This window comes from Lolium rigidum, chromosome 2 (genome assembly GCF_022539505.1).
Source record: "Lolium rigidum isolate FL_2022 chromosome 2, APGP_CSIRO_Lrig_0.1, whole genome shotgun sequence".
Taxonomy (NCBI): Eukaryota; Viridiplantae; Streptophyta; class Magnoliopsida; order Poales; family Poaceae; genus Lolium; species Lolium rigidum.
The window spans coordinates 77,646,809-77,674,465 of NC_061509.1; the positions used below are offsets into that span (position 1 = coordinate 77,646,809).

At 45.2% G+C, this 27,657-nt stretch overlaps 1 long non-coding RNA gene across 1 annotated transcript; it reads right to left on the reverse strand.

The window, feature by feature from the left end:
- Positions 1-23,944: 23,944 nt before the first annotated feature.
- LOC124686755 lies at positions 23,945-27,290 on the reverse strand. The gene is made up of 4 exons (XR_006997924.1): positions 26,994-27,290; positions 25,992-26,114; positions 25,351-25,499; positions 23,945-24,075 (listed from the first exon to the last, which is right to left on the reverse strand). It is a non-coding gene; the product is annotated as an uncharacterized LOC124686755 (long non-coding RNA).
- Between the last annotated feature and the right edge of the window lie 367 nt (positions 27,291-27,657).

Genomic DNA, 27,657 nt, shown 5'->3' on the forward strand with positions numbered 1-27,657 from the left:
ATGATGGAGAATTTGCAGCGAACAATATCAATCCAAGTGAACTTCCAAATAAAGCTATGCTCCCCGGCAACGGCGCCGGAAAATAGTCTTGATGACCCACAAGTATAGGGGATCGCAACGAGTCTTCGAGGGAAGTATTACCCAATTTATTGATTCGACACAAGGGGAGACAAAGAATACTTGAAAGCCTTAACGAGCGGAGTTGTCAATTCAGCTGCACACTGGAAACGAGACTTGCTCGCAAGAGTTTATCGATAGTAACGGTTTTATAGTAGTAGCGAGTAGTGAAATAACGACAGCGAGTAACAAAGACAGCAGTAGTGATTTTAGTAAACGAGCGGGATTAAAATACTGTAGGCACGGGGACGGATGACGGGCGTTGCATGGATGAGAGAAACTCATGTAACAATCATAGCGGGGCATTTGCATATAATAATAAAACGGTATCCAAGTACTAATCAATCAATAGGCATGTGTTCCAATTATAGTCGTACGTGCTCGCAATGAGAAACTTGCACAACATCTTTTGTCCTACCGGCCGGTGGCAGCCGGGCCTCAAGGGAAACTACTTGGATATTAAGGTACTCCTTTTAATAGAGTACCGGAGCAAAGCATTAACACTCCGTGAACACATGTGATCCTCACGTCACTACCATCCCCTCCGGTTGTCCCGATTTCGTCACTTCGGGGCCATTGGTTCCGGACGGCGACATGTGTATACAACTTGCGGGTAAGATCATAAACAACGAATATCATGATGAAATAATAACATGTTCAGATCTGAGATCATGGCACTCGGGCCCTAGTGACAAGCATTAAGCATAACAAGTTGCAACAATATCATAAAAGTACCATCTACGGACACTAGGCACTATGCCCTAACAATCTTATGCTATTACATGACCAATCTCATCCAATCCCTACCATCCCCTTCGGCCTACAGCGGGGGAATTACTCACACATGGATGGGGGAAACATTGCTGGTTGATGGAGAGGCGTTGGCGGTGATGGCGGTGATGATCTCCTCCAATTCCCCGTCCGGCGGAGTGCCGAACGGAGACTTCGGCTCCCGCGACGGAGTTTCGCGATGTGGCGGCGTTACGGAGGGTTTACGGCGACTTCGACTTCTCTCCGGCGTTTTTAGGTCGAGGCGAATAAGTAGTCCGAAGGAGGGCGTCGGAGGCCGGCCGAGGGGCCACACCACGGGGCCGCGCGGGCCCCCACGGGCCGCGCCGCCCTATGGTGTGGGGCCCTCGGGCCTCCACTTCAATTGCCCTTCGGCTCCGTTAGTTTCCTGGGAAAATAGGGCCTTCGCATAAATTCCGAGGTTTTTCCCGAAAGTTGGATTTCTGCACAAAAACGAGACACCAGAGCAGTTCTGCTGAAAACAGCGTTAGTCCGTGTTAGTTGCATCCAAAATACACAAATTAGAGGCCAAACAATAGCAAAAGTGTTCGGGAAAGTAGATACGTTTTGGACGTATCAGTCAATAGCAACAACACTTTGAGTTTAAGAAGAATAGAGGAAACAAATGTAGAAGATATTATTATCTTTCTTATCAGTTCCTAGCTTAGTATTCTAAAAGTTAAAACTGTTTGTGCTTACAAGTAAGATGCATGATTGTTTCTATGACATGTATATTTGTTGTTTCCCTCAACTCTTATGCTTGCTAATTAACCTTGCTAGCCAAATACCTGTACTGAGAGGGAATACTTCTCGTGCATCCAAACCTGAACCCAAACCTATGCCATTTGTGTCCACCATACCTACCTACTGCATGGTATTGTCTGCCATTCCAAGTAAATACTTCATGTGCTACCTTTAAACAATTCAAAACTTATTACTTCTTATTTGTGTCAATGTTTTATAGCTCATGAGGAAGTATGTGGTGTTTTATCTTTCGAGTCTTGTTAGGCAGCCTCCACTAAAGGACTAGTGGCTTCATCCACTTATCCTATGATTTTGCAATAAGAGGCGGCAACGGGGTTCCCAGCCCCAATTAATTAACTTTCATTAATAATTCTCTTCACATGTTTTGCCTCTGATTCATCGGTAAGCAACTTAATTTTGCAATAGACACTCCTCCATGGCATGAGATTGTTGGAAGGCACCTGAGGATTCGGTTAGCCATGGCTTGTGTAAGCAAAGGTTGGGGGGAGTGTCATCTTTAAATAAACTAAAGTACATGTGTAAACAAAAGAGAAGAGGGATGATCTACCTTGCTGGTAGAGATAACGTCCTTCATGGGAGCCGCTCTTTGGAGGTTTGTTTGGCAAGGGGGTTAGAGTACCCGCTACCAGTCGTTGACAACAACAAACACCTCTCAAAACTTTACTTTTATTCTCTTTATATGATTTCAAAACTGAAAAAGCTCTAGCACATGATTTAATCCCTGCTTCCCTCTGCGAAGGGCCTGTCTTTTACTTTATGTTGAGTCGGTAAACCTATTTCCCTCCATCTCAAGCAAGCATTTGAGTTGTTGTGATCAAACTATTATATTGTGATTTGTTTCATCATGTTTTTTTTTACTCTTTCTTGTTTAGTACAAGTTTTACCTGAAGGAATATAGCCTTGAAAGTTATCAATGATTAATATGATTGAGTATGCAAGTTTACCATAAGCTTTATTATAAGAGCGCTGCTCAATAGATAAGTATAATCTGTTAAAAGTTCTCTGACCAAGAACAAAGTTTGCCATCACCAATTATGATTCCTTATGCACCTTTATTTGTGATTACCTTATACTTGTTTCAAGTTGAGTTATATGAGGAAGTTGTTTACTATAATGTCTTGTGTGAATGAATATGATGATTCTCGTCCGTATTTTATTTATCGACTCTTCACTCCATAAACATGTGGTCCTGTTTACCGAGTTCAGTTTCGCTTGGGGACAAGCGAAGTCTAAGCTTGGGGGAGTTGATACGTCCAATTTGCATCACTATTTTATATCATAATTTGCTGTTATTCATTGATATATTTCATATTGGGACACAATACTTATGTTATTTCATCTATTTTGCATGTTTCATGATTATTTGGAGATCGAGCACCGGAGCCAGGATTCTGCTGGAAAAAACACCGTCAGGATGCAATATTTCGGAAGATCAACTGTGGAAGGAAGTTTTACAGAAAATCCTATTTTTCCGGATGACGGAGGAAGCCAGAAGGGGGAGCCAGCTGGACCCAGGGTGGGCCCACACCACATGGTGGCGCGGCCAGCCATGGGCCGCGCCACCCTATGGTGTGGAGCCCCCTCGGCCTCTTTCGCCTCCTTTTCTTCGCGAAACCCTTCGTCCCGAAGACCTAAGCCACAGAGGAATCCTCACGAAGGGTTACAGCCGCCTCGCGGGGCGGAGAACACCGAGAGAGAAAAGAGCTCTCCGGCGGGCGAGGAATCCGCCGGGGAAATTCCCTCCCGGAGGGGAAATCGACGCCATCGTCACCGCCATCGAGCTGGACATCATCTCCATCACCATCATCATCATCTCCACCATCATCACCGCCATCTCCACCGCTGGACATCGTCACCGCTGTAGCAATTTGGGTTTGATCTTGATTGTTTGATAGGGGAAACTCTCCCGATACTGATTTCTACTTGTTGTTTATGCTATTGAGTGAAACCATTGAACCAAGGTCTATTTTCAGATTGTTATTCATCATCATATCACCTCTGATCATGTTCCATATGATGTCTCGTGAGTAGTTCGTTTAGTTCTTGAGGACATGGGTGAAGTCTAATTGTTAGTAGTGAACTATGGTTGAGTAATATTCAATGTTATGATATTTAAGTTGTGGTGTTATTCTTCTAGTGGTGTCGTGTGAACGTCGACTACACGACACTTCACCATTTATGGGCCTAGGGGAATGCATCTTGTACTCGTTTGCCAATTGCGGGGTTGCCGGAGTGACGAAACCTAAACCCCCGTTGGTATATCGATGCATGAGGGATCGCGGGATCTCGAGTTTAAGGCTGTGGTTAGATTTATCTTAATTACTTTCTTGTAGTTGCGGATGCTTGCAAGGGGTATAATCACAAGTATGTATTAGTCCTAGGAAGGGCGGTACATTAGCATAGGTTCACCCACACAACACTTATCAAAACAATGAAGATTAATCAAGCTGTATGTAGCGAAAGCACTAGACTAAAATCCCGTGTGTCCTCGAGAACGTTTGGTCATTATAAGTAAACAAACCGGCTTGTCCTTTGTGCTAAAAAGGATTGGGCCACTCGCTGCAATTATTTCTCTCGCATTTTACTTACTTGTACTTTATTCATCCGTTACATCAAAACCCCACGAATACTTGTACGTGAGCATTTACGAGTGAATCCTTCATCGAAACTGCTTGTCAACACCTTCTGCTCCTCGTTGGGTTCGACACTCTTATTTATCGAAAGTACTACGATACACCCCCTATACTTATGGGTCATCACACCTCCAAACCACAACATCGCCACCAAGAACACGCAAGCCAATGAGCGAAGATCAGGGCCGGCTCTGGCCCAGGGCAAGAAGTGCGACGGGCCGGGGCCCAACCAAAACGGGGGCCCATTATTTCTGGCACAGCGCATATAGGAAAAGGTACAAGAAAAAAATTAGATCCATCTAGCAAGCACGCAGCCTAAATTGGGCCCATTTATAGAATTCGCCCTCGGGCCCTCCAAATCCTAGAGCCGGCCCTGGCGAAGATGCATCTGAAAGATCGGTAAGCAAGGAGCAGAAACCACTGTCAACGCAAATGACACATCGCCAAGCACCATCACCGACGAACAGAAACTCACGAGCCATCCCAGCAGCCCCGTACAGTGCCTTCAAGAAGGGGACCGACGCCATGACGCCGTCGCCGTCCACATGGGGGTCTGGGTTTTCACCCCAAGGAAGGGGGTGGGTGAAAAGGGACCTCAACGAAGCGCCGGAGGAGGAAACCGACGCCAAGGGCATCGACAACGTCATGGCCACCGCTAGCCAGCCCCCCCGGTCCCAAGCACCCTACCACCATCCACCCGGCAAAACCGGAGATCCCGCCGAGGAATGAGAGCTTCACGTTTGGGGACGGAGATCTCCCGGATCTAGCACCGATGGTCGATAGAGAGGCCAAGACGCCACGTCATCCGCCCTCCGCAGCCCTGCCGCTCGCACGACCAAGGACGCAGGCCAGCACTCTCGAACACTGCTCACCGCGAAGAAGACGGCGCTACCACCGTCATCCGGAGCCGCCGCTCCGGTGTCCAGGACCCCCGCCGAGAGCACCACCAACAACACCTCCACCATCGCAGGCCACTACGCCAAGCCGCCATATCTCGAGAGCCACCCACCACCACGGATGGAGGGCGGCTGCCGGATTCGTCGGCCGGAGGAGAGGCGCAACGGGGGAGGCGAGCGCCGTCGGGCATCGTCCTTAGCCCTGGCAAGCCAGCACGGTGACCTTCCTCCATGTGGCCGTGCAGGGAGCTAGGGGCCGCAGCCAAGAGCTAGATCCACGATGGCCCCTTCACCGGCGCCGTGGCCTTCGGCCGGCAGCGCCTCTGGGTGCGACGAGGAGGGGGAGAGGGGAGGGAGGACGGGGGCGGCGTTGGGCTAGGGTTTGTCCTCTCGGTCGCCTGGAGGGGTGACGCGATAGGAGCAGAGCCTGAAGAGGCATTTGAGGTGTGGGTAATTGCAAGTTATCTACAATTCCGAGAGCACACTGGTGCATCTCCCTCTCATACCATTCTCCCGTTAAAAAAAAAAAAACCATTCTGGAGCTGTCTTTTTTTTTTTTTTTTTTTTTTTTTTTGCAAAGAGCTTACTGAAGCAACCATTTTTGGATCCTGCAACTGACATGGTATACAGAATATGTTTAGTAGACTGGTCTTCAAGTATCTGCATACATTTTCATTTTACTTGTACTCTAAAGTTGTCTAAGCACTTTCAATTTTGACTAAATTGTGACCAAAAACCACGCAAATGGCCAGTTATAACACTAACTGGAATGAAGAGAGATTAACTTGCATCGGTTAATGCCACTGCATTGGCCATGTCACTATATCTTGCAGCTCATTTGCTTTGCATTGCATGTATTTTGTGTGTGCACACATTCCTTTTTCAGTATTGTTTACCCATGTCTCACAAACTTCTCTTTCTTGAGCGTGTGTTGAATTTGTATTTCAAGTTTCAAAGTAATTCGGCTGCACCTGGGATGCTTCTGTGGGTTGAACAAATTGCACCTACTGCGTGGTAATTCCCGCTTCTGCGACAGTTTTTATTCTTTCTTTGGGATATGGGAAATTCTTTGGGTGCATTGGTTAATATCTGAATTAACTCGTTATGAATTGGAAGATGCATGCAGTCCTGAATTCAGAACTCGAATGCTACCTTCAGCAAACAGAACTTCAATCAAGCAATAAAATCTTGGGAGTGGTGTTTTGGAACATGGGTGCATATGCTCCCTATATTTTGAAATGCATGTTATGGATATTTTAAATTTCAAAAAAATTGAAACAAAAAATTTGTACGTACATCTTCACGTGCTACGCGCTCACAAAGTCGTTTCATAAAAAATCGACTTATCATGTGACGTGTGTAAAAAAGACAAAATTCAGTGCTAAAAATAATGTTTTTCACAAGATAAAGTTTCTCCTTTTTACATAGACCACAAAAAATATTGATTTTTCGTGAAACTTAGCGAATGAACATACATTATGGAGATGTACATGTAGAATTTTTTATCCAAATTTTTTGACATTTCGAAATATGTTTTTTTGGTAGAGGGAGCATACGCACTCGGGAGCCGAATTGAATTTCCCGTAGTAATAGACTTCTCCAGCAAACTTGAGTGAAGCAGTAACCATGGTGTGTTGCAAACTCCTCCCGCGATTTTTCTAGTTTGTCCTGGACCTCAAGCACAAGTAGCAGCCTACAGCTGGAGTAATAACACATTTTTTATGTTTACATAGCAGATGCCCAGATAGCTGGAGTGTATGGGCTTTCTCTTCTCCCGTTATCTGGGCTTCAGTGGCACTCCCTAGCGGACTTTCTCCCCTGTGCTTTGGCCTTTTAGGTCGTGACTGCTGTTCCAGTCGAGATCCACCGCATCCAGCTAGAGCCGCGAGATGAAGCCCAGCCTCCGCCGCCTCCCCAGCTCGCCGGCGGTGGAGCCTCCGCCGCTGGAGAACGACGACCTCCTCGACAAAATCCTCATCCGCCTCCCTCCGCTACCCTCCTCCCTCCCGCGCGCCTCTGCCGTCTGCAAGCGCTGGCGCGGCCTCGTCTCCGACCCCCGCTTCGTCCGCACACCACCGCCGTAACCATCCCCTCCTCGGCTTCTTCATCGGAGGTTATCACAACCTCTTCTTCCAACCTCTCCTGGATGCCCCCAATCGCGTCCCGCAGGACCGCTTTTCCTTACCCATCGACGTCGCTGACGGCTTCCTGCCCCTTGGGTGCCGCCATGGCCTCATGCTCTTCCAGCACTCATCAGAGAACCAGCTCCTGGTATGGGACCCCATCACAGGCGACCAGCACCGCCTAGACATCCCCCCGTGGTTCGACACGGAAAACCCATTCAGCGCGGCGGTGCTTCGCGCTGCCGGAGAAGTCCGCCACTTCCAGGTGGTCTTGGTAGGCAATAGCGGAATGCAACATACACAGGCGGCCGCCTCCGTTTACTCGTCGGAGGCCGGTGTATGGGGCAATCTCATCACATCCGAGGATTTTAGCGTTGATGTACCCAACTGGGTTTATTTGGCCATACCCCCTGTGATGGTTGGGGATTCCCTATACTGGTTGGTTACTGGGAATTCTTCCTTTGGAATGCTTGAGTTTGATTTGGATAGGCAGAGCCTAGGTTTCATACCTATGCCGGGGAAAGAGACTCTTTATGGTGGCACAAGCTATCGCGATATTTTTGTACTGACAGAGGGTGGTGGACTCGGTTTCCTCTTCGTGTCGGGATTCAGCGCCCAATTATGGAAGAGGGAGACGGATTGTGATGGTGGTGCCTCATGGGTGATCGGAAGAACTATTGCACTTGACAAGCTACTTTCCATGAATTCAAAGAACAAGAGAGAGAACTCATTCATTCTTGGGTTTGCTGAGGAGAATAATGTGGTGTTACTGCGGACATCTATCGGCATCTTCACTGTCCAGCTTGAATCATTGCAGTTCAAGAAACTTCCGCAGCCCAACTTCTGGCATAGCTATTATCCATTTGAAGGTGTCTATACTGCAGGTATACGAAATCAAGTTATCTGATATTCTGGTATTGTTATTGTTAGTTCAAGTCAGAGGTAGCAAATGCTTTAACTGTTTAATCTATGGGCGTTGCTTAAAATAACAGTGAACACTGTGATTGTTAAAAAAAATACTTGAGGGCAAATTGCAAATTCTTTGAATAATAATGGAACAAAATTTTATTAACGCATGTCTCCTTTTGTTGAGAGCCAAACAGTTCATTATATAATCACAGAGTCATTGTTACAATCATGAGCTAGGCCTTGATCACACTTACAGGGAAAACATTGTCCCAGACAGAGTCTACTCCAGTTTTCCTAACATAGGTTTGAGAACGTTTGGCAAAACAACATTTCCAGTCATTTTGTAACGAAGCAAAAGACATAAAATTGTGTATAGAACTTCCCTAGGGACTAAGCGAAGCTTCAGTTTCATTGTTTTCTTTGATGATCTGGTGGCAGTCGCTCTCAAAATCACTGAGCTTCTGGTCCAGTTCACGTCTAGCTTTGCACCTTCCAATAATGCAATAGCTTCAGCCTGCTACACGTTGCAGCAGTTTTTAAGTACGTTACCTGCGGCCACAATTGTTTCTCTGCGGTGATCTCGAATTACGGCTCTCACTGTGGCCATACCGGTTCCATGAACAAAAGAGCCATCAACATTAGTTTTCAACCACCCAGGCGGTGGTGGTTCCCAACCACTTTGATCAGTGAACTTGATATGTGCGCCATTTTGTTCCGTGCTAGCTGGTTCTATGTTCATCACCGTTTTCTTCCCTTTGTAATATGTTCTGTCATCTTGTAATGCATCTCCTTCAGCTGCAGCATTAATATGACAGTTAGAATTTATAGTGGCTGCATATGAGGTAAGAAAGTTCGCCGATTGGTCAATGGTGCTTTTTTTCCTTTAGGATGCACACTGTCATTTCTAAGATGACAGAATATCCATAGAGTTAGTAGAATCCCCTGGTGCATCTCCTTTTCGTGTTCTCCAAGAGGATCAGCAGCCAGTCCCCACCAGATTTAGAGAACAACTCCTCCTTGTGGAGGTCCCGAAATTCTCTCATTCCAGATCGTAGAGCTCTAGCCTTGGTGCATTGAACAGCGGCATGGTGACTGTCTTCTGTTCCCACTACACAGATGTTGCAAGTGCCCTGAAGCTCCAGTGTTCTTCCCCACATTTTTTTTTGTGTTGGAAGGTTGTTGCAGGCCAGCCGCCAACTGAAGACACATACTTTGTTCGAAACTGGAGCATTCTAGATACTTCTCCACATCTTCCTTTCACCATTTGGAGCTTTGCTATTTGCAGAAGGTTGCTCATTCTTTAAATTTAGTCTTGACACTAAATTTCCCATTTTTTTCATAGTGCTAGGCAATGGTATCTTTGATTTCATTTGTTGGAACTTTTATTTTCATGATCTCTTCAGCATCATGTGGTAGAAATATCGATTGGATGAGCTCTTCATTCCATCCATTAGTTCCATTTCCAAATAAGCTTCTTGGGTCTATATTTTCTCCCATGATCTTCAGTGCCCCATCTTTCCTTTCTGTTGGCATATTTAAGAGTTGTATAATTTAGATAGTATTAGTGCATAACTACAACTCAGATGTTTCTCACGATGAGATACTCAATTGTTGGGAACTGGAGACAATTAAATTAAAAAACTTGATTGAACCAATTCAAATGTCAATGCACATGGTTTGATATTTATGCTATAGCTTTTGGCCTTTAGAAGAGTCCTACTGCAAGTGCCAAGTCCATTTGTGCCAGAGAGGCTAAATTTATGTAAGATAATATTCAGGATCACTTCCACTTGTAGGATTTATTGTTATGAATATATTTTATTTTATCCAATATGGCAAGAACAGAGAAGAGTAATTTAGATACCTCCCTTCCTATTGGCTAATAGAGTGTGCTTGTTTTTTTAATCTTATCATATTAGTGACTATATTCTTTTTCACCGGAATAAGAGTATAAAGTGTAGTAATGTTCTTTGTATTAATTAGTAGAGTTGGTTTTAATTTTCTATTCCTAATGTTTCATCAAACCAGAATTGTGTTTCTCAAATTGCTGCTTGTTCATCTCAATATCTCGTTATAGCACCACTCCCTCGTTTTACTCTTTCTTGTAATGTCATTCATCCTTGACTTCTTGTTCTTGTAGCCACTGGCAATGGTGGTGGACACGATGGAGCTGAACTTTTGCAAAATATATAAGATTTTTTTTATAGGCAGACAAATATGCTGTGATGTATTGATTGAGCAGGTAACAGTCTGTTGGTCGTAACATAATGATTTGTTCTCTCTTTCCTTTCCTTTGTGGGTATTTTTCGTTATGCTTTTGTTGTTTTTATTCATCGATTTTTTTTGTAGTTTCATTTAACTCTCTGTCAAGCTTGAGGACGATTTATTTGTTGTTATATTAATGCAAATAATCGATAAATTATGACACCTTAGTATTTTGCTTAAAATTTTTCCTTTATCAATATGGGCTTGGTGTTTCACATTATTGCTTCTTTATGGAAAACATTTCACATTATTGCTCATTCAGGATCATTATAACACCTACTCTCTCTTGCAGCTATTGTTACAGTTATGCTATGCTTAGGTTGTTTGGTACTTTGGTTAACTATTCTTACACCATCTCTTTAGTCATTCTAACTTGCTTAACCTACAATATAGTTTGTCTAATCCAAACTACATGTTGGTTGTTGCGGTATTTTGTGTCTAGTGTAATTTCTACGATTTTGGTCATTATTGTTAGGCAACCGAATAATAGGAGAATATTCAGTTATCCCATACCATACTTAGCGCTTGATATTAAGAGACAGTATAATGGGTCGAGCTACGGCTGCTCACATCGTTTTGACGTCTCTGGTCCTCATCTGGTGTCTCTTGGGCTGCTACTCCGAAAATTGACTTGGACGTCCTGTCATGAATCGGGCCGAGATGTTTGCACCACACGGCCCATACAACACTTGATGTGACCCAGGTACAGATCTTCTCCCCTTCGTTTCTATCGCTCTACTATATCGTCGGAATTCCCTCAAAAAAAAAATACTATATCGTCGGAACGGAAACTGCCGGCGGTGACGTAAATGACGGGGATCAAAGTCGACCATCTTCCTCTTGTAACCGTCCTCATATATGATTGCCTATGCGTTATGTCTGATTGCCTTCTCTATTAGCCGGGTCCTCATATATGACGCGGACGTACTAGATTCAGGGTTGTCCTGCTCTGCGCTGGGGTTTCTGTATTGGATCTGCAACAATGGCTTCCGGATAGGTAGGCTTGTTTGTTTTTTCATTCACACGTTTGATGTCTGGATGAGAAAAGACGCTGATGTTGGTGAGCTCACAGCCGATGAGGGTGTATTATTTTTTTGAAATTTACCTCAGATTTTCACAGCAAAGCTATTTTGTTAGTATGGCTTAAGGTGAGGCAAATGTACACAATTGTTTACGCCATCGAGTTGATATTTCCCCCAAAAATAGATGATGAAGTAGAACGGAAATCTATTGCCCACTTAACTTTCTTTTCATTGTTTAATCATCAGTGAGTGATTTCGGAATCATCAAAATAGAGGTTAATTTTCTTATACTGATTTCCTACAGGTTACACCTTTTACTTGGATTAAACAAAGCACTGATGAGGAAAATCCTGAGACGTGAAGGATTGCTTAATTGGTGCATAAGTGCACAAGCACATGTCATGGTGCTGTTCAATCTCTTCTTTTTAAGGAAATAGATGTAAGTGACTGTACATCGGAGGGGGTGACTACTGCAGCTGAAATCGGGCGCTCTTCTGCACAAATCCGACATCGGTATGTCTAATGTTTTGTCCTTGATATTGTTATGGATGTGATATTATTCAGGCAGTGGAAACAATGGTCTGAAAATAATTGGTCTATTAATATGACATTTAGTATTTTGTTGGCAGATTGACTTTGGATGCCAGGGTTTTGCCTTCTGTAGTTGGTCATTGTGGTGTGTGTTATCATCGAATTCTTAGAGGAATAATGGAGAGGTAAATTTGGTAACTCGGGGGGCATATATATTTGTTGTTAACTATACAGATTTCTAAAATAGCTTACCCTTTAATCCTTGTGTTTTGCTTGTTTAGCATAATAAATTGGTTCTTTAAAGTAGTAGCCACAATAGATTAATTAGCAGTGCTGAAAGAGGAGGTCTAATGGAGTTCAACCGGACTAAACATTCATATGTCCTACAAAAATATACGTTGGCAACCCACACGATTAAGGCCAAATCTGCACTATTGATGTACTTTATCATAAAATCCAATGGAGTTCAACCAGCCTAGAACATTCATACGTCCTGTAAAAAAATGTTCACAAGGGATTAAGGCCAAGTCTGAGATGTACCTCATTATTCAAAAATAGAAATAATTTACTCTTATTTTTTTCCACAAAAGACTTAATTTTTCATATATTTGTACACCGTATTATCATTTCTGTAAGTATGGATGGGCGCAGCACCGCGCGCTTTATGATCTAGTTTGTTAGTAAATCAGGCCATTATAGTTAGGATATGTATTGATCTTTCCCTTGTATATCTTGTAATTGTCTATATATATGAGATAACAGGGAATCCACGATTGTGGCCCATTCAATCCTATTCTATCATGGTATCAGACAAGCGATCTCACGCCTCCGCCCCCCTCTTCTATCGCCGCCGCCCTAGGGTAGCCACCCCTGCTCGTCGCCGCGCCGCCTCTCCCATGGCCGCCACCACTGAGACTGCTCCTCCCCTCCCCCTCCCCCTGCTACACACCACCACGCCGCCCTCTGGGCCCAGGCCACGGCGATCCAGATCATCAAGTCCCTCATCCCTGTCACCCTCGACCTCAAAGCCTCCAACTTCACCAAGTGGCGCAATTTTCTGTAGGTTGCCGTCACCTAATACACACTCGCTGACCACCTCGTCTCCGTCGTTCCTCTCGCCACCGACCCCGAGGACTGGCTGCGGATGGATTCCACCATTCTGCGATGGCTGTACGACTCCATCAACACCGACATCGTCGATATGGTGATGACGGCGGTGCCCAACGCCTTCATCATCTTCTCGAGCATCACCGCCCTCTTCCACGACAACCAACAGGCGCACACGGGCTACCTCGAGCAGAAGTTCCAAAACATCGAGCAGTTGGACAAGAGCCTCACCGACTACTGCCTTGAGCAGAAATCGGTCGCCGACGCCCTGGCCGACAACGGCTCCCCGATCACCGACAACGCCCTCCTGTGGAACACCATCCGGGGCCTCGCCGACGACTTCAAGGACGTTGGTAACATGGCACCGTATATGACGCCCTTCCCCAACTTCCTTCAGTTTTGCAACTTGCTACTAACTCAAGCCCTCCACCAAGCGATCATCCACGCCAGGGGTCTTCTACTCCGCCCCTACTCCTGGCGGCTACCGCCCTCCTCCGCCACCTACACCACCCTCGGGCTACGGCGCTCCCTCAGGCCATGGTGCCCCAGCTGCTCCTCACCGTGTCGGGGGGAAGAAGAGGAACACCGGGTACCCTGCACCTGCTACCGTCCCCTCCGTGCAGAACCCATGGACTGGCGCCATCCACATGTACCCCATGGTCGGGTCTCCAGGGGTCCTCGGGGTCTCGCCCCTCGTACGCGCCTCCTCCGCGCCCCACCTATGCGCCGATGCCCCGGCCTGCCGCGCAGGGGTACTTGACCTACCTCGCGCCCCCTCCATCGGCGACGTTCTCCTACCTCGGCCAGGCCCCCTACAACGTCCCTTATGGTGCACCATCTGCACCAACCTGGGATCCCTCCGCCCTCGCCAACTACTTCAACACCATGAGCCTTCAGGCTCCCACCGACAGGCACATGGACACGGGAGCGTCCGCTCATATGTCTTCGGACGCCAGTAATCTACTCACCCTCTCCTCATCTCCACCACACTCTCGTGTTCTAGTTGGAGATGGTTCCTCTATACCGGTCACTCAATCCGGACATGCCTCTCTTTCCACCAATTCATCTCGCACTCTTTCTCTTCATGATGTCCTTGTTACTCCTCGGTCGATTTACCAGTGACATTTCTGTTCAGCTGAATTTGACCCGTGGGGTTTTTCTGTGAAGGATCTCAGGACAGGGCCGTGATTCTCAGATGCAGTAGCACGGGTGATTTTATCCAGTCACCTCGCCGCCATACGCTCTCACCGCCGTCACCACGGACTGTCATCTTGGTCATGGAGGTCTCCAACGCCTAGTTTCCTCCACGTTTCTCCCGTTTAATAAATTTTTCCCCACCACTAGTACTTGCCATGCTTGTCAATTAGGACATCATGTACGGTTACCTTTTTCGGCTTCTACTACCTAAACTCATCGTGCTTTTGAATTAATGCACTGATCTATGGACATCACCTGTGGAGAGTGTTTCTGGCTACAAGTATTTTCTTGTCATCCTAAATAATTTTACTCATTCATTATTTGTGGACGTTTCCTGTGCGCCGTAAATCTGAAGTGTTTTCGTTGCTGTCTAACTTTTGCAACTATGTTGCCACTCAGTTTTCCCTCTCCATCCAAGCGATTCAGAGGGACAATGGGAAAGAGTTTGACAATCATGCTCTTCACGCCCTCACCGCCGCACACGGTATCCTCCTCCGTTTTTCATGCCCATACACGTCTCCATAGAACGGTAAAGCTGAACTATTATTCACACCATCAATGATATTGTTCGTACACTGCTATTTCAAGCTCACATGCCGTCTACTTTTTGGGTCGAATCTCTTCACACAACCACTTACCTCCTCAATCGCATCCCAACTAAAGCTATTTCCGTGCCATGTCCCTTTTTCGCTCTTTTTTCCGTGATTCCTACTTACTTTCATATTGCACTTTTGGCTGTTTGTGCTACCCGAACACCGCTGCTACTATGCCCCACAAAGTGTCCCCTCGTTCGGTCGCATGTGTTTTCCTCGGCTACACATCCAACCATCGGGGTTATTGCTGCATGGATATCGAGTCTAGGCGCATCATCTCGGACATGTGGTTTTTATGAAAATCAGTTCCCATTTGCTCTTGTTTTTTCGGTTACTAACTTGCAGCAGCACACCACCTCGCCATCGCTCGACGTTGATGCGATCGACGTCCCCGTCTCGGTCCCCATGCCTCCCATGCACGCTGGGCCGCGTCGCACAGCAGAGGTGCATCGGCCCACTCGGCCTCCATCTCCACCGGCTATCTTCGAGCCGCTCATTCGGCCTCGCGCACGCCGGCCTCCATGCCGGCCCACCCGCCAGGCACATCAGCTCCGGCCTCCCCTGCCTGGGCGTCGCCAGCTCCTGGGCCGTCTCTCATAGGGAAAATGAACTTTGGCACCATACCGTACTGGTGGTTTCCAAAGTTCATTAGCCACCTTTTATTGTGTAGATTATGATTTGTTGTGAGGCAGAGTCTTTTTAGCAAAATAACCATCTGCCCCTAGGTGCTATTATTTGATGTGTTTAGTATCTCTGGTTTAGTGGTTGGCTGTTGTGTGTTGTTGTGTGGTTTGATGCTATGCCTGAGGATTGATTGCCTTCTCTTTTATTTTGCGGCGCTAGAATGCGAGTACTATCGGAGAAGGAGGAGAGGATTCCGGTGAGAATTTCGAAGAGGAAGGAAGAGCAAAGATTCGTGAAGAAGAAGTCCAGGGACAAAGAGCCAACCAAGGCAAGCCACCTCTTGATGCATGTCTCATCCTAATTATCTTACTCTTGCATTATCACAGGTTTTGATAAACTGCATGTCTTTTATTTATTTATGTGAGTGGTTCCGCCACTCAAAGTTTTATTATTCCACCCTTACGGGTGCAGCCCTCGTTGGTACCTACTGATCACTTCTCTATTAGTGATATGGTGCTTATCACCTTGTCATCCTTGTCGCCATTTTTCGAAGAAGAATTGGACTATAGGTTGGGAGCCCTAGAAAAATGGTTACGAAAATGTTTTCCTGAAAAGAAGTTTTTCGAAAAACCTTGGAATGGGGTAGCCCTGCCCAAGTGTGAGTCTATCCAATGAAAAATGTTTATGAAAAGGGAGAATTGCTGGAGGCAAGTGGAGAAAAGAAAATGTTTTCGAAAACTTTAGCGCCTAAGTACTCACCCGGACTGAAAAACAGTGCAACCACATTACCCCAAAGTGGGCACGCAATTCGGATGTAACTTTTTCCCACGATGATTTTGATATATTATACGTTTTTTTTCGACGTCGTATGCAAAAGTTATTGAGGTTTTACCATTTTTCAAACATTTTTTGCAAAAAAAGTCAAAATTCGAATTTGTTAATTTTCCCTAATAGTAGGTTGCTTAACATACAGGAATCTCAAAAGATTTTATTTTTTGAATTTTCTATCATTTTCTTTTCTATTTTACAGTGTTAAAAAAGGCGATCCACGGGGGGGGGGGGGGCGGTGCATGGGGAGGCAAAAAACCCTTTAGTCCCCCTTCGTATTACGAACCGGGACTAATTACCAACCGGGACTAAAGACCTTTAGTCCCGGTTCGTAATACGAAGGGGGACTAAAGGGTGCAAACGAACCGGGACTAAAGGGTTTTCATGATGAACCGGGACCAATGCCCCCCATTGATTCCGGTTTGGTTCAAAACGGGGACATTTGCTTGGGACGAAAGGCCTCTTTTCCACTAGTGACTGCACCACAGCAACACTACAAATGAATGTACCCTCATGGAATTGCACTAATTGGAAAGTCTCCTGTAATAGCTGCACGGGATGCTACACTCTTTTGCATTGCCAACATGATCATGTCTACTATGACATGTGAAATATCTTCCATAAAGAGAACGAGCTGCTTTGAACAAAGTCTCTGGTGTTAAAGCAGCAAGCTGGAGCTAAACATACAGCAGCTTAGAGGCAATCTGGAGGTGTGGTGAAACTCATAGAGGGAGAAGGTGTCGATCTGAAGAAAAGCACTTAATTAAAAGCTGAGTAAGCAACTAGATGGAAAGAATGGATGCCATGGAACACTTGGATGAGCTAAATCAAACTGCGATCATCAAAGAAATATAATCATCGATGAACACGAAGGACCAGCTCGGCCAAGAGGTACCAGGCTGTGACCACCACGGAGCTGCTGGAGATCAACGGCTCAACGAGAACGAGTACAGTGAGAGTTGAAGCTATGTCATTTCTGAACTCTGGAACAACAAAGAGAACAAAAAAGGCAGCATAGGGGAAGTCGTGGAGCACATAAAGCACGGGAAGCTGAAGAAACTTGTTCTTCGAAGATGGTTTTTCTTGGAAGGTGGTTTTTTGAATATGGTTTTTCTGCTAAAGTAGATGATCTGTGGTGAGTGTTTGCTTGGTCGTGCATGACCAAATTTAGATCCATTTCATTTCCTTTTAGAGATTCGGGAGATTGGACAAGACTCTTCATTTTTTTTCCTTTTTACAGTGATACATATTCTGAGAGCACACGGATGCATCTCACTCTTATACAATTCTGGAGCTGTCAATTTTTCGCAAAGAGCTGACTGAAGCAACCATTTTTGGATCCTGCAACTGACATTGTATACAGAATATGTTTAGCAGACAGTTCTTCAAGTATTTGCTTACCTTTTCATTTTACTTGTACTCTAAAGTTGTCTAGGCACTTTTTAGATCCATTTCGTTTCCCTTTAGAGATTCGGGAGTTTGGATAAGACTCTTCATTTTTTTTCCATTTTACAGTGATACATATTTGAGGTGTGGATAACTACAAATTATCTTCTGTTCTGAGAGCACAGTGATGCATCTTCCTCGTACCATTCTGGAGCTGTCAATTTTTTGCAAAGAGCTGATTGAAGCAACCATTTATGGATCCTACAATAGTAGGAAAAACGCTATAGATAGTGCACCAGTCTAAACGCACGAGACTGGTATTAGTAATCGCGAGCCGAAAACACGCACGTGACTGCTATGCGCATATTGGTAGCGTAGTGCACGAGAACTACTAGGTGGGGCCCGGCAGTACTCGGGTCCAGAAAGTACCAGTAGCGCGCGCTAATGGGGACACGCGACTGCTATGTCCATACCGGTCGCGTGTGTTTTTGCCCATCCGCTTCCAATATATTACGCTGACGAGCGCGAATCAGCCAAAATACTAGTCGTGTTTGCGTGCCTTATTTTGGCACGCTGCTACTAATCAGCTTAGTAGTAGCGTGCCCTATTTTGAGCACCCTACTACTAGCATGCCTATTTTGGTTACCCGACTACTAGTTCCCAGGATTTGCACCATCCAGTTGGTCGATATCGCCTTTTCAATATTGAAAACAAAATAAAATGAAATGATAGGAAATTCAAAAAATAAAATCCTTTGAGATGGTCATTTTTATGTCATCCTGTTTTAAACAAAATTATGAATTTTAATATATTATGTAAAATGGAGTCATGTTTTGGTAAGACGGCTTTTCTGCTTGCATACGAACTCCGATAAAAAAGAAATTTATATAAAATATATCTACGCAAAATTTTACTTCCGATTTCAACCGCCTTCGGCCATTTAGCGATTTTTTAGATTCCCCAAAATCGAAAAAGAAAACATAGTTTGTCATCTTTTAAATTTCAATGAAAAAATACTTTAGATTCCCACTACTCCATCCTCTTTCCCTCAACCTCTTCCACTTCTCCACCTTCTCCCTTCCTCCTCTTTCAGTTCTCCACCTTCTCTCTTCCTCCTCTTCCACTTCTCCACCCTCATTCCATCCTCTTTCCCTCAACCTCTTCCACTTCTCCACCTTCTCCCTTCCTCCTCTTACATTTCTCCACCCTCATTCTCTTCCACTTCTCCACCTTCCCCCCTCCTCCTCTTCCCCTCTCCACCTTCTTTCCTTCCTCATCTTTCACTTCTTCACCATCTCCTCTCTGGCAACAGCGACAATCTCCTCCCGACGACGATGACCACCTCCTCCCTGGCAACAACGACCACCTCCTCCCCGACGAAGGTGACCACCTACTCTCCGGCAATGGCAACCACCTCCTCCCCCAACGATGGCGACCACCTCCTCCCCCGACGATGGCAACCACCTCCTCCCCGACGACAGCAACCACTGACGCCCTGCTCCTCTCCTAGATCTCGTCAATGCCATGGGTTGCTTTCTTTTGGTTTTTAAGGTGTTCTGTGAAAAATCACGTGGACAGCTTGGCGTTGGTCCCAGCTTTATTTTAAACTGTAAAAAATAATAATACTCATAGCGGACCGGATGAGAGCACGACTAATAACTTATTTGCAGCGTGCCTGGTGCGCACGCGACTAGTAGGACCTTACCACTGATGAGGTACCACTAGCGGGCCGGGACCCGCGACTGGTAGCTAAATAGGGCACGCGACTGGTAGGCTATTCTGTTATATAGAATATGTTTAGCAGATTGCTCTTTAAGTATTTTTCATACCTTTTATATATTACTTGTACTCTAAAGTTGTATAATCACTTTTTATTTTGACTAAATTCTGACCAAAAACCACGCAAATGGCCAGTATAACACTAACCGGAATGAAGAGAGATTAACTTGCATCTGTTAATGCAATTGCACTAGGCATGCCACTGTATCTTGCAGCTCATTTCATTTTCATTGCATGTATTTCGTGCGTGCACACATTCCTTTTTCAGCATTGTTTACCCATGTCTCACAAATCTTCTTCCTTGCGCGTGTGTTGAATTTGTATTTCAAACTTCAAAGGAACTTCGACCTGGGATGCTTGTGTGAGTTGAACTAATTGCACCTATTGCGTGGCAATTCCCACTTCTGCGACAGTTTTACTTGTTTCTTTGGGATACGGGAAATGCTTTCGGTGCATTGGTTAATATTTGAATTTGAAGTCTCTTATGAATTAACGCGTTAAGAACTGGAAGATGCATGCAGTCCTGAATTCAGAACTCGAAATCTACCTTCAGTAAACAGAACTAATCAAGCAATAAAAATGTTGGTTGGAGAGCCTCTCTCTGAAACCGACGGAAAGCCTCCTCGCCCGAGTCGCCTCCCTCCCGGGCGACTCCGGAGGTTGTCCCGTTCTCCTGGCCGTCGTTGCCGCCGACGCTGGCGGTGATGGCGGACCCATCCAGCCAAACCGGCGGTGGGCAGGGGAGGTGTCTCTCGGCCGCGTTTCATGGGGGATGGTGGGCGTCGGCAGAGGGAAAAGGGCGGCGCGGCCAGGCTTGGCCGGGGCTTGAGCGCCTCCACCAGCAAGGAGGGGGTGGTGCGCCGCTGGGTGGTTACTCGACCACACGGTGGAGTTCTAGGTCTGCTCGATCCGGTCTGGGCCGGTTGGGCCTAGTCAGGTGTGTGTTGTTCCTGGTGTTGGTCCGTGCCGGGCTGCCCTCTCTTGTCTTCCGCTCTGGTTGGTCGTTGACTGGCGGCGAGGGGGCTGCTGGTCTTGCGAATAATGGGGGCAGTTCTCGGATTCTTCTCACACCAAGTTGAAGATCGGTCGGATGCATGTTCTCATCATCCTGGTTCGATTGTCGTGTTCCGGAATGCCCTGCCAGCGAAATTTATTGTGTGAATCATGCCTGACGATTGCTGGATCGGTTGGGTTCGGTCGTGCACACCCATGTTTTATCTGACCGTTTGGTTTCAGAGGGAGCCTTTCGAAGCTCTGTTGGGTGTTAATATCATGGAGCACGTTTTCATTCCATGGTACTTGCGAAGAATGTCATAAAAGCCGAGATCTGTGGACTAACAATGGTGGTCGGGTCTTGGTGGTGATGTGGGATTGGTTTGGTGTTTCATGACTTGAAACAACGACATGTAAGTGGGGCGACTGCACAGGAGAAGTTTAGAGTCTTATCTTTCAGAGTGAAAATCAAAGATCAGGCCTTAATTGGTTGTGCCTTGCAATGTTTTTGTTGAAGGCATTGTTTTGAGAGCGAGGACTTTCTTCCGGGTGAAAATCTAAGATCTATGATTCGGACGACGACAGCGTTAATGCATTGTTTCCTTCTTGGAGGCATCACTTATGGAAAAGCTAGTCTTTGGGTGTTGTTTTGGTGGTGTTAGTGGATCACTATAGCCGGATTTCTTTTTATAATTCTTCTATTTTTTTTTCGCTGTGTGCATCCTTTATGCCAGTAGGGCATGACATTGGGTAATTGGTATCTCCACGATATTAATATATGTTTTTTATCGGAAAAAAAAAACAAGAAATAAACCCTTCGCCGGGGGCCTTCTTAGATCATGAAAGGCATTTCTCGGCATTGTCCCAACTCAGCCGGAATGGCGCCCTCGAACTGGTTCCCACCAGCACGAGCTGCGTCAGATTCCAGATCCTCGCCTGAATCGGGCCGAACATTCGGTTGTTCGACATGTCCAAGAATTCCAGCGCACAGTTCTTCCCGAACTCCGGCGGGAACGGCCCTTCGATCTGGTTAAGGAACATCTGCACGCTCCCCCTGTCCTCCGGTAGCCCGCCGGTGAGCAGGTTCATGGAGATATCAATATTACGGAGCTTCTTGAGACTCCCCAACCCCTCAGGTATCCTCCCGCAGAACTGGTTACTGTAGACCTCCATTTGGAATGGAGAACTCAAATTCCCAACGCTTGCTCTGGGTATCTCGCCGGATAGGCGGTTGTTGCCGAGATTCCCAAGGTTTCAGATGGAAGAAGGAATTTAACGGATCAGGTTGCAACTGGCGAGATATAGCTGACGGAGGCTGGCGAGATCGCCGAGATTTTCCGGCAATGGCGACGGTCCTGAAAGGGTTGTACGCGAGTTGGAGCATCTTGAGGGTGGTGAGGCTGGTCAAGAACGCCGGGAACTCGTCGGAGAGGGAGTCCTGGACCTGCTTGAGCTCGACGAGCGACCCAAAGCCGCCGCCGTAGGCCGCCGGGACCTCGCCGGAGAAGGGGACAAGTCGTTCCCGGAGAGGTCAAGGTCCGAGAGCGCCGGGAGATCGGCTAGGCAGGTGGGCAGGGGCCAGACAAGGTCGTTCCCAGCGAGGTTGAGGCGCAGCAGGGACCTCAGCAAGCAGAGCGAGGCCGGAAAAACGCCAGCGATGGAGTAGTAGATGTAGAGCCCGGCGACGGCGGTGGTGGAGTAACTGGCGCAGTTCACGTGTGGCCATGTGCAGAGGGACTGGCTGGAGTGCCAGCCGGAGAGGGCGCCGGTGGGGTCGGAGAACTCGGCCTTGGCGGTGAGGAGGTGGTCGCAGAGCTCCGCCGGGACTCCTACGGTTGCGGCTTGGCCCCAACGGTGGAACGGGAGGCTTGTACTGTACCTTTCTAGGAGGCCACGCGCACCCGGGCACATGCAGCCTCGTCGGCCGGGCCGAGCTAAAACCACAACGGAAGTCCCGGCGAACTACCAACATCCCCTGTGGTGTATTTTTTCTTGGTGTACTCCAATATCTCAAAATTTAAACATGAAAATAAAGGGCTTCCTATAGCTATTTCTTCTTGGTCTACATTTCTCTGCAAATCTGTTGTTCACGGGAATATATATTACAGGTTCTGCACTAAATTAAGTGCCGAGGACTAGCTTGGCCACTCATAAGCTCACGCATGCATGATGCATCAACTACTCAACACGGAGACGAGTACTCTCTCGTCTTCTGTTAGCTCAAGTGCTCGACCACATGCAGAAATATCAACCTTCAGCTGTTTAAGGCAACACATGCATGATGGTGATGCTGAACCTATAGCCCCTAATGCATGACACAAATCTTCAGAGAGCCATGGAATTTGTGTGCAAGTGCGACACTGCACCAACCCAGCAACGCTACAATGAATACTAGTGGTTGGGGCGCCCCTTGGGGCGCCTCCTTGCCGGACAGTGGCGGCACAATCACGTCCTAATTTTAACAGCTAGCATCCTGGTGATAGCACGTCCAAGAAATGGCCTCAGGATACATGGCATATTTAAGAATACAGTCATTGGGTAGTAGAATAGATAAGATCTTGGGAAGATGGATGAGGTCATGTAGGAATCAGACTCGAGGTCGATTTTTACAATCGCAAGCGTGGTGACACGGTGACACTCCCTTTATGCTTCGTGCGTTTGCAGGTTGTACTATTACTTTTTTGTTTTGACAATCATTGGTTAGCTTCAAACTGTGGGTCAGTCTACATAGGAATATTGATTTAATCTCCTATGGCAACCAATACAGTTTCGTAATGTATGCTAATTTTGGCTTAATTCCTTCTGTGATAGGAGGTAGTGCCTATATATTTTAGCCCACTAAAAATAAGAAACCAACTGTCTTCATCTCAGAATATTGGTAGTAAGTCAAATTTCAGGGGTTACAGTTCGAGAAGACATTCACGGGCAGGAATCTATGTTTGTTTGTTTTAGTCAGCTCAAAAGTACAATGTGTGGACGAAGCTGTCAGTATGCAAGGTTTGCATAGCTGATTCAGATGGAAACTGAATAGAGTGAAATGTTGCATGATACTGCTTATGTGCAAGTTGTGCACAATTAACCATAATCAGAGAATTGGTATCAAGCACACACTTAACACGTTAAAACTTGATGCTATACATAGTTGATACATCATAAGTTATAAGAAAACAAGTTTGACATTAGCATTTCTATGGCTAAAATACCATTCTCGAATGTGGAAATCAGAACAATAATAGATTGCTAGCATTTCTTCTCCGTGCAACCTTTGCCGTCTCCTCTCCCCTTTTTGCATCTTTACCTTCCTCTCTACCCTGACCCGCAATTGAAATAGAAGAGGTATATATCTGGAGACCAACTTCACCTCACATTGATAGTCGAGTGATAACTTGGTTGACTGCAGATGTCAACTTTAAGGTTGTATTCATGAAATGGCTGGTACGGCTTGCTAGCTTTAATAAGAAAATCTGAAGGTTCTGTGATAATTTTTACATCCTTTGCAAGAAATTGGATGGCATCAGCTGAAAATTTACATATAAGCAACAAAACAAATTGCATACAGGAAAAAGAAAGGAGATGTGTGGTATGCGAAATTTCAGGTGGATGTGGCAGTTTCAGTAAGTGACATGTTCAGTTTTTAACAACCAGGTATCCACTCAAATTTCAAAGTGCAAGCCTGCAAGGCTATATAGCCAATCGTCTTCAGTCTGGTTAATTTTGGCACATCTAATGTACTTACCGCATACGCAGTTCTTCTCTGCTGAAATCTATGTACTCCTGACATTACAAAAGATGCTTGTGTCAATAAAATTATATTTTTTTCCATTTCATAGAAACAGAATTATCACTACTCACTATTTGAGCTGAAAAAGATAATCACCGCCATCAAGTTAACACTTATTTTACACAAACACAGAGTAACAAAACTGATACACAAGCCTTGCCAACCCCTGATCTACGTAGCAAACAATTATAGCACCATGGTGTATGTAGCAAGCAAACACTAAACCTGAAGTTAGTGGTAAACAGGTAAGCTACAAATAAAAGTACCCTTGCTAGTGTGAAACATACAAATTGTAGTTTGCTATAAAAGTACCCTTGCTAGTGTGAAACATGCAATGTAAGGCATGACTCGGAATTGCTAGTGTGAAACATACAACCCTTGCAATTGTAGGTTCTACCGTGGTGACTATAGACTTTTGTTTGCTATACCTTGCTCTGAGAAAGCAAATTGGCATACCTTGCTCTCAGTCTGAGGTATCCAAACAGCGTAATAAAAATATGGGATACATTCCCCTACCACAGTAACACAAACAGCTAGGTGCAGCCTGCAAGATAAACATAATCACAATATCTGTAGGTAGTATTTCGTTAGTCTTTTTACCAAAACATAACAGAAAAGTGTAGCAAAACTGCAGCTATCTTTATTAGCCATGATTCCTATGTTCTCAAAAGATGATTTTGTCCTGAGCCTCACATGGTTCAGCAGACTTACTCCAAATAGGCCATTCAGGCATAGTATGGAAATTACAAGAGTGATCCAGATCTAATGATTGGGCCAGCAGCAAAAAAAAATTCCTGTAACACACTACTAAAAGTACCCTATAATTGGATATTGACAAAGGAATGAGGTATCCAATTGGCTTGGAAATGCTAAGGTTTTAACTCAAGGTGGAAGTTTAACACAAACAAAAACTTAACTTCAGAAAAGATAACTTTTGTAACACCATCCTCTTCCTATTACAAGAGACTAATGATCTTGGAGCAAAAGTTGAAACCAGGAAAAACAAACATACCTTGGATAAGCTTTGATCAGAAAAGAGCCTCCACCGCATCGGTGCTCTGATCCATATGAGGTAGGTGATCTGTGGCACTTGGAGCATGACTGGAACCACCATGGTTGTTCAAGCACAAAGCTTGCAATTGTGGCAGTGATATCTGTGGCCTGCACAACAGGGAACTCAAACATTTAAATGATCATTTGAGTGGATGTTCACATCAAGCACCTAAGCTTAACCAAAACTATAGTGCGAACAATTCACACTATTTAATCATTGTCAATGATAACTGCAGAAGAAAGAACGGCATTCCAGAAATGAGAACTTATAGTTGAAAATTTTAAGTCCAATTGGAAAAGATTGCTGATATTTAAATTATGAAAGCACCATCCGACATTAAACTAAAGAAACACCTCCTTGTATTGTTATGCAAATAAACTCGGATCATATTGGCACATGCTTGAAAGGTAAAAGATATTTCACAACTTCACACAAGAAATTTAGACTCAACTGGGTCTGTGGTACTTGGCACACGATATTGTTAAAATTTAAATCTCTAACATATGAAAAAAAATGTCAAGCTGAAGAGGTCATCACGCAATGTATAGTCCATAGCAGTGACACTTTGGTGCAGCTTATTGTCTGAATAAAATGCTTACCGGCCATAATCCATCCATGTCATCTATCCTCGTCGTCGCCCATCAACCTCTCGGCATCTCCTTCTTTATCTTCCTGGTCGTCCCTCCATTTCTTCTTACGATGCATGCCTATTCATGTGGCTCCTGCCAATGCCATCAGTGTAAAATCTAAAATCAGCTGCAGCAACAACATTGGTGGAAATCGCGAAAGAGATCTACAATAATTCTCCTTTTCAAAAAATTCATGTACACAACAAAGAAAAAACAGATACGTAGTCCAGATAACCTGACTTGATGAACATCTGCACCTTTTCTGCCACGAAAGATAAAGCCATTTGATTATGGCTCTATCAGAAGAAAGTTTTCAAATAACGCCATGAACACCAAGTTTACCCACTTGGAGAAGTGATTTGCCAATTAACCATTTGCCATCCTCAGCATTAAGTACAGGTACCAAAGGCTAGAGAAGTCATGGTTTGATCTAGTTAGGTTCTACAAAGTTCTTAGCAGAGCGGGCGAGTAAATATTATTCAGAATAGAAATGCATCTCTAATGAACAGATATTTCCATTCACGTTCAATTAATAACCTGTTCCAAGAAGTGGAAATTCTCACGTCCCTATCAAACCATTCAAGTCTTTCACAGATTGGAATTATATGTCCATGGTTATTCTTCACAGAGCTCGTCATGATTGCCACATGGTTTATACATCGTATCGAAAATATACGAATTCCTAACCTGCTTATTCACATCGCGACATGATATGGAGGTGTCCATATACAGTAAATATATGTACAGATACCTTGACATGCACGAAACAAAGGAAATTCATAGACATATCTAATTTATCTGAAAGTATCCATCACTCTTTATTGCCTAGAAAAAAAAACTTGTAAACCACTGAACAACCGTGAACACCACACAATGTACTGAGCCAATATGCATCATATCTCTTCTAGTCTGACCACAGTTGTCAAACTAAGAAAATATTTTGAGACCAAAGCTCTGAAAGAGAACACTAACCTCTAGTATCAGGCTGTGGAGGCAGAGTTTGTAGACAAATTCTCCACCTGTTTCAAACACAAACTGGGCTTACCACAAACTCAATCCATCAACATCTTGTAAGTATGGAGATGCGGGAATTTTGAGAAATAAAAGAAGCACATGAAAGAATCTAATTAGCTCATTGTTGTTACAACCACATACATACATGTTAAATTCATACAAGCAACCCATGGTACAATCTATGGCATACATACATGTTAAATCCTATCAAATTTCCTTAAGCAATCAAACAAACATGTAAATCACATGGTGGAGCAGCAGCAGGCCTTCTCATGGGCTCACACGCTCTCCTCCTCGGTTCTGTGTAGCCTGCGAGACAGAAGGGAGAAACAAGAGTGAGAGAGGAGATCCCTAGCTCCTGCTCTCGCTGCCGATTGAGCCCCGATTGGAGCCCCTTTGCATCGCTGCGTCGTGAGGCTTCACCGACGAGCAGCCCCTGCCAGCTTTCCGCCGGTTCGCGGGTCGGGGGAGAGGACCAGAATAAACGGTTCTAGTATTTGGTTCGACCGGACCATGTGTGACCGGATCAAACAACTGTCAAAACAGCCAATCTCATCCCAAAACAGCCTAATCCAGATTGAGGGGGTGAGTTGCCCGATATTCCATAGTTAGGGGGTGATTT